We start from the raw sequence: 8,755 nt of genomic DNA on the forward strand, positions 1-8,755 counted from the left end.
GAAGTTACTGTGAAAAGCCCCTCGTCGTCATATTCTGGCGCCTGTTCGGGGAGGCCGGTAGGGAATTGAACCCGCGCTGCTGCCTTGTTCTGCATTCCATGCCAGCTATTTAGCCCACTGTACTAAACCAGCTTTAGTAATCCAGGGTAATGCTCTCGGGACCCGGGTCCGAATCTCACCATGGCAGTGGTGAAATATGAATTGAATAAAAATCTGGAATTAAAAGTGCAATGATGACCCATGAAACCATAGTCAATTGTTGGAAAAACCCAACTGGTTTACTAATGTCCTTCAGGGAAGAAAATCTGTCATCATTACCCGGTCTGGCCTACATGCGACTCCAGACCCACATCAATGTGGTTGATTCATAACTGCCCTCTGATATGGCCCAGCCAGCCACTCAGTTCAGGGGCAATTAGGGATGGGTAATAACTGCTGGCCCAGGCAGCAATATCCATATCCACGAAATAATTTTTTTAAATGTAAAAGCAACCAGTGGACAGGCCATGGGATGAAGAAAGTCCCATTATATTTTCATGAATTTAGGGCTGTTGAATAATTGGGTTAAAATCTATACATGGCTGTTGCCAATTCTAATCACCCTTGCTTTTCAGTCAAAAAGGCATGGATTTTGGGTCAACTTGAGCTTTCAAAACTGAGATCAATACTTTATTAGACAAAGGTATCAATGGATATAGAGTAAGTGCGGGTAAATGGAGTTAAGGTGCAGCTCAACTGTGTCCTAACTGAATGGTGGAATAGGGTTGAGTTAATAAATGGCCTACTGCTGCCACTATGCTCCAATATTCTTCATTTCAAATACCTCCTGCGCATTGATAGTTGGGAGTAACTCCCACATTCTGACTTGTCTAGAGCAACAGTCTGGGCCCCCAAAAGAAAATTGTAAACTTAGCTTGGCTGAGGCCTCCTAGCTCAATTCATTGTTGGAAAAGACAAGGGGTGGGATTCTCTGTTGCCTGATGGCGATATCGTAATTGGCGATCGGGCGGAGAATCCATTCCGACGTCCAAATCTGTGGCGGCGCCAGTTTGACGCTGGTTTGAGATCCTCCGCCCCCTCAAAAATGGCATCATCGGATTGCGCGTTGCACGCCATTGCGACACCGTTGGCGCATCATCGGCAGGCCTTCCCGCGATGCTCCGCCCCCAAAGGGCCGAGTTCCTGACCGCACGGTTGACGTGTGATCTAAGTGGTCGGGAAGCCGGCACTTAGCTGCTGAAATGGATAATCCAGCCCTTCATCACAGATTGATTGTGAAGTTCAGGGACCATGAAATTAGCTGGGCAGTGGGAAAAATGATTGATAAAGAACTTTAAAATAGAGAGGAACAAGATATGATCAACAGCCTCTATTGGCAGCAGAACAGAATAGCATTTCTAATATGAGGTTGGGGACTTTTCATCCACCGACATTGATCAACTTGAATGCTGTTTAATGAATTGCGATAGTTTCTGCTCCAATTTGAGATGTAAGAGCTGATTGATGCATTAGGCCACGTAACGTATGAAATGCCATCTGTGGTGCTTGATATCAAGAGCATTTTCGTCAATGGTTACAAAATTGATCAGTGAACGCTTCCAATCTGCCGATGGCAATAATACACATTAAAGGTCTAATTTTAACTCAAAGCTAAATAATATGAGACTGTGCAAAAAATGCTGTACTTTATTTGACAAGCTCTCATCCGTTACATATCTCAGTATGAACTGTTGAGTATCTCAAAGGATAGCAGTCCGACTCATAGAATCATAGTCATTTGATGTTAAAGTTATATAGTACACCAACAATATTAGTTGCCATTTCTATTTGTTTATTATTTGGATTTATAATCCTTTCTGCAGATCAGTATGGGTGGCAGGGTAGCACAGTGGTTAGCACTGTTGCTTCACAGCGCCAAGGTCCCAGGTTCGATTCCCGGCTTGGGTCACTGTCTGTGCAGAGTCTGCGAGTTCTCCCGATGTCTGCGTGGGTTTCCTCCGGGTGCTCTGGTTTCCTCCCACAAGTCCCGAAAGACGTGCTGTTAGATAATTTGCACATTGTGAATTCTCCCTCAGTGTACCCGAACAGGCGCCGGAATGTGGCGACTAGGTTTTTCACAGTAACTTAATTGCAGTGTTAATGTAAGCCTACTTGTGACAACAATAAAGATTATTTTATTTTAGTGGAGGGAGAAGTCAACACCTAGGTGTTTTGCTTAATGGAGAAGAAACTCAGACTAACCAAATTATTCCGCTAACTGTAACTGTATTAGTTAGTTAAGAGAAAAGGATGGTTTTGTGACTTTAAATTGCAAGTTTGAAGCATCCCACTAGGAAAAAATAGCTGTGCCCAGGCACATTCTGACCTGCATGAACCTGGGGTCAACAAGAGCAATCAGAAACCAATCAGTGGCAAAACGTTTTGCCCCTGATTTTATCAGCCACATTTAGCCTATTTAGGTGATCTTCAAAAGCACCGACAAAGTTGACTTGCATCTTTTGTATTAATACTGAGCTGCTAAATCCTTTAAAAAAGGACCTCAATGTGCACCTTAAGAGCACCTCTTTGTATTGACAATTTAGTGAACAAATGTTTGCATAACATTGTACAAAAAAGAACTGCAAATATTAATACCAGTAATGAAATACTCTTTAGGTTGTCTTGTGACCCTGAGGAATAATTGCTGGTTATGTCATTTCAATTTTGTGTAAAATGGTTGATCACAAATAGGCACCCTGCATTACATCTCCTGAATTTTATTCACGTTGAATTCGCTGACATCCATTTTACAACATCAAAAACAGTCAAAATTACCCCCAGTGTTCCTAATGTTAAGCAATTTTCATTGCAATTAAAATGATATAGTCCGGTGGGAGGACTATACCTCATTGTACCCCATTTACTAATGTTCCTGCATATTTTTCTAAAGCTGATGGAATGATTAGTGTAAAGTAGTTACACAACTAGAAAAGTGAAGGCTGAGGTTGACCTAATAGAGTCGATAAAATTGATTTGTATCGTTATATAGAACCTACAGTGCAGAAGGAGGCCCTTTGGCCCATCGAATCTGCACCGACCCACTTAAGCCCTCACTTCCACCCTATCCCCGTAACCTAATAACCCCATCTAACCTTTTTGGTCACTGAGGGTAATTTGTCATGGCCAATCCACCTAACCTTTAGAACGTGGGAGGAAAGTGGAGCACCTGGAGAAAACCCACACAGACACGGGGAGAACGTGCAGACTCCGCACAGACAGTGACCCAACAAGGAATCGAACCTGGGACCCTGGCGCTGTGAAGCCACAGTGCTATCCACTTGTGCTACCGTGCTGCCCTTGGAAAGTGCAAGGCTTTGGAAATTGATTTTACAGCCAATTAAGTATTTCTGTACCTAGTCTCTGTTGCAATGTTGGAAATGCAGCATGAAAATTGCACACTGTCAGGTCCCACAACCAGCCATGAATACAGACCAGATAAAACGGTTTAGTAAGGTAGATTGGGAGACAAATGTTGGCCTGGACACCCAGAATAGCTCCCCTGTTCGTCTTCTGAAATAGTTTTCATGGGATGGTTTACATCCAAGGGCAGCACTGTGGCGCAGTGGTTAGCACTGCTGCCTCACGGCGCTGAGGTCCCAGGTATGAACCCGACCCTGGGTCACTGCTCATGTGGAGTTTGCACATTCCTCCCTTGTTTGCGTGGGTTTCGCCCCCACAACCCAAAGAGGGTATATGCAGACTCGACTAAACATCTGACCTGAGACACAGCATCTCTCGCAGTGCAGCGCTGCCTTAGTACTACACTGGTGTCAACGTAGATGTATTCTCGTCTCCAGAGTGAGAATCAGAGATGAATGCCACTACTGAGCCAAGGATGACACACAAATGAATCAACTGTATGGAATGATGTGGGCGGATCTGTATTTCCCAACCGGTTACCCAAATGTGGGGCCGAGTGGCAAGGAAATGAAAAAGTAAAGATATTCAAAACTTCCTCGGGCGGAACAGTGGCTAGCACTGCTGCCTCACGGCACCAAGGACCCGGGTTCGATCCCGGCTCCGGGTCACCGTCCATGCGGAGCTTGCACACTCCCCCAGTGGCTGCGTGGGTCTCATCCCCACAACCCAAAGGCATGCTGTGTAGGTGCTTCGGCCAAGTGATTTCATAGGGTAGGCATAGAGAAAATGTTTCTATATGTAAGGTTTTTCAAAGCCAAGGATCATAAATATAAATATATTCTCTAATGAATCTAGTGACGAATCCAAGCAAAAGCGAGGGTATTTACGCAGCATGGTTCAAATGTCGAATTGGTTACCACCTGGAGTAATTAAGATGGCGGGCATGGATGCCTATCAGGGGAAGCTGGACACGTACATAAGTGAAATAGAGTTTGAAGGAAATGGATAGGGTTAGATTGTGTAGAATGGGAGGAGGCACATATGGAGCATAAACAGTCGCATTGACCCATCCCGTTGATGGTCAGCTGGGGCCAGAGGGGACCTAGGGGGGGTGGCCTGGGGGACACTTATACGACCTGCGGCCCGAGGTTCACAATGGGCTTGCAGCGGCGTGTGCAGCTGCATGGCTGCCTTGCCAGCTGCGGCAATGGTGTTCCCTGCCCATCCACAGCCCACCCCCCGGCCCTGGCAGGAGCCCCCAGCCAGTGGCACAAATGTCAGCAAACTATGACGATGTTGGACACTTTCCGTACCCCCTCTCTCTCCCTCAGCAGCCACAACGCCAGTTTCATGATTTTTAAAAGCACAAGTGAACCCCGCCATTGGGAACTCAGCCCATTGGAGGCGGAGAGTCGTGGAGGCCCCGGAGAATACTGGGTCGGGTTGCTAATGATATGCAAAGGGTGTTTACTGGATCACATTGACGCCGCTGTCGAGGTGACAAAGAACTGAGATCTGGCGTCAAATCGGCGCCGGTCGCGAATTTGGTGTCGGAACCAATTCTCTGCCCAACTGCGTTTTGCCCCTTGTCTGTAGAATATTCGTGAGAATGGTTGGGAGCTAGGGCAACACGGTGGTGCAGTGGTTAGCACTGCTGCCTCATGGCGCTGAGGTCCCAGTGACTCTGGGTCACTGTCCGTGTGGAGTTGGCACATTCTCCCCATGTTTGCGTGGGTTTCACCCCCACAACACAAAGATGTGCAGGGTAGGTGGATTGGCCACGCTAAATTGCCCCTTAATTGGAAAAAAATTGATTGGGTACTCTAAATTTAAAAGAAGAGAGAATGGTTGAGAGCTGATAGATTCTGTTATGATTGTTAGCTATATATGTATAGAATGATAGTCTGACAGATCAAACCTATTTTAGTTATAAGCCTCACTAATATATACAGAAGCCTCCATAAATGACAGGCTTTGTTTTCTCATACTCCTGAGCTCCCCTGTAATAGTACTTCCCACTGATGGAAGATGATTCATTCAGCTGGGGACTTTCAATTTGGTGGGAGAGAATGGTCGGAGAATCATGCAGCATCATGTGGTAGTGACAGAGTTACAGGGCATCAAGGGAGTCAGACCCCACAGTGGTTTTAGCATCCTCAAGTCCAAGGGCAGTAAACATATGTCAGGGCTTTCAGGCATCATGGAATGACTGCACGGCCTGGGATCGAACTAGCCTTCAATTAATGGCTTAGGCCATTGATGATCAGAACATGCTCATGGCTATCAGTAACCTAAACATAAACCAGTAGCTTACATCTGCAAGGTTCGGGAAACAGCCCCTCAAGGTTGATTTGCCCCTTCCATAACTAACCTGATTGCATGGTGCTATGATCTTATTCTGCAAGTAATGTAATAAAGTTGCCGTAGTCCCAGATGACCATAGGCTGCTTTCCCTTTTGAGGGGGAGAGCTGATTGGTGGTGATTTAACCTGAAGATCACTGCTCCTCATGCGAGGGGCAAGGTTGAGAAGGCAGAGCCTTCATGATTAAGGTCAGTCGGTACGGGAAGTGACACCAATTGGAAGCCTATATAGGCTGCACTGTTTGATCCAGGATGCGATCTAACCAAGTTGCAACAGAGCCCGGGGGATGAGTGCATTTAGCCAGGCGATTTCCAGAGCGCTCACAGCCCCGAGAAACACCATTGTTGCTTTGTTGCAATCTGGGGCCTCAGCGGGGAACGCTTCACCGAAGCCGCACTTAGTCCCATTTCCTGCACTGAGGCGCTCTGTTCGCTGTAACTCCTCAATCGGCATGCCATATTTAAATCATGTCCCATTCTCTCAACCCCCTGACACAACCCCCGAACCCCCAAAGCACCAACTCACCTCTAAGGGGGTGCTTGGGACCCCCCCCCCCCCGCACCTCACCTCACCGTGACCTCTGCGCCCAATCCCCAGGGTGGGGAAATCGCCATACTGACACCCTGGCATTGCCTATGCCAGCAGACAGTTCCACCTGGGTACTTTGGCAGGGCCAGGCTAGCACCCAGGTGGTACTGCCAGCTGGCATGGCTCTCCCAGCATCTACCGGTGGAGTTGCACCATCCTTCAGGCGCAACGCGCCCGTTAGATCATGACCTCAATTTCATAAAACTAAACTGTTTTATTTTTCTTACAAAACGAGAGTCATAATATTCGCCCTACAAAGAGAGATGTGAATGTGAATGCACCGACGTCTTGTGGCTAACAGGTATTACTGGTTTCTATTTCATCTCCTTGAATAGGAAAATTCTGCACTTCAAGTCAAGCTCTATTGACTTACACCGATTCTCACCTGAGCAGAGTGATTGCTTTAAATAAGGACAACGGGACATTGAGCGAAATCTTCCAGCAGTGCACACCGAAGGGATCTTTGGGTTCCGCTGACGGTGCACCCCTGCCGCGGGTTTGCCGGCAGTGTGGGGTGGATTCAATGGAAATCCCTTTGACAGCGGCGGGGCCAGAAGATCCCATCGCCAGCCAATGGCGGTTTGCCTCCCGCCGCCAAGAAACACAATGGAGGCCATTCCTCCTACACAGTGGGCCAAACCTGTAATTGGGAGATTGAAAGAGTCACTGCCGAGCGGTTGTTTCCCGTCCTGGAGAGTTTAGAACTAGGGGTTGACGAGCCAATCGTTGAAGACTGAGATGAGGAAACATTTCTTCGCTGAGGGGGCTACGATGATATGCATAAAGCGGTTATGTACATAATGTTATGTGCAACCTCGGACCACTAGTTGGTAGTGTTAACCCACCACGTGACTCTGGTTCGGGGAGTTGGGAGTAGGTCGTGCTAGGAGACAGACAAAATTTGCAGTAGCTCTACAATAGTTGATTAGTGTTGGTAGTTCCTTATTTTATTTATCTTAGTTATCTTAATCACATTGTTTGTTACATGAAATGAAAATCGCTTATTGTCACGAGTAGGCTTCAATGAAGTTACTGTGAAAAGCCCCTAGTCGCCACATTCCAGCGCCTGTCCGGCGAGGCTGGTACGGGAATCGAACCGTGCTGCTGGCCTGCTTGGTCTGCTTTTAAAAGCCAGCAATTTAGCCCAGTGAGCTAAACCAGCCCCTAAATAATAAATAATTTAAATTAGATGTTCTGTAGTTCATCATTTACTTCGGCCAGTCTGCAGAACATGATAGGGGCTATGAATCTGTGGAATTCTCTGGCCCCAGAGGACTGTGAATGTTCAATCGTTTAGTACTTTTAGGCTGAGATAGATGGATTTTTTGTTTGATCCCTAGGGGAAATCAAGGAATTTGGGGATTGGGTTGAACAGTGGAATTGATGTCAAGGAGCATGATGTTATTGAATGGCAGAGCAGGTTCGAGGGGTCGAGGGGCCCATGCCTGCTCCTATGTTTCTATGTTCCTAATCAGTGCAGTAGGATTCCATGTTTCTAACCATTGCAATGTTAATTGTTGAGAAAGAAACAATGTAATTTGTCAGGAAATGCACTCGACTGCCAAACCTCAAGGTCTATTTTGAAATATTAATAAATAATACCTTCGGAAGTGTCACTGATTGTGTAATAATATATTTGCTGCACCTGATGCTATTTAAGATTCAATGAACTACGCACATCAGGGATATATACGCCAATTGTAAAAGATCGCTTTAGTGCCAAAAGTTCAACATTGTCACTTAGGAGGTGAACAAACTTAGGTAAATTACATAGTACTGAAACAGGTCATTCTGCCCAACCAACTTATGCGTTTACGTTGCACAAAATCTCCTTCCAAATCGAATCCTTGAAATTCTATTCATTTAATACAGAAATGATCAAATCTCCAAGTTTTTAGTATCATTTGTAATTTTTTTCCAAAAAAGCCTTGGCACTCACCAAAAATCCAAGTCCAGGGCCTTCATCCCCTCTTCAATTTTATTTCTTAACAGGAGGAAAAATATCAAGGTCAATTTTGAAAGCAAGGAAAGATGCTGTGGGAGAAGTAAATTAGTACATTATGGTAGGAGGGCAATTAATTGGAAGAGAGAAGTTGGTTGAACGTGGGGGCCCTCACCTACTACCCTTGTAAACTCAGAGTAAGGAAGAGTGAGAGGAAAATTGAGAGTTTGGATAGATAGATCAAAGTGGAATGAATGGTGAGCCCAAGTGGAAAGCGTGATGATAGGAAGGGGAGTGGCTAATGGGAGGGGGAAGGGTTGGAGGACACGTTGTGGTTGAAGGAGTCGAGAGGACTACGAGTGATTGAATGGGAAGGGAGCTAACAAAAGCCACATTTTCCCAGCAATCCAAAGGGAACCAGAATTTGTTGGTTCTTTGCCCACCCACTCATACACACCATAGC

Source organism: Scyliorhinus canicula, chromosome 16, assembly GCF_902713615.1.
Source record: "Scyliorhinus canicula chromosome 16, sScyCan1.1, whole genome shotgun sequence".
Lineage (NCBI taxonomy): Eukaryota > Metazoa > Chordata > Chondrichthyes > Carcharhiniformes > Scyliorhinidae > Scyliorhinus > Scyliorhinus canicula.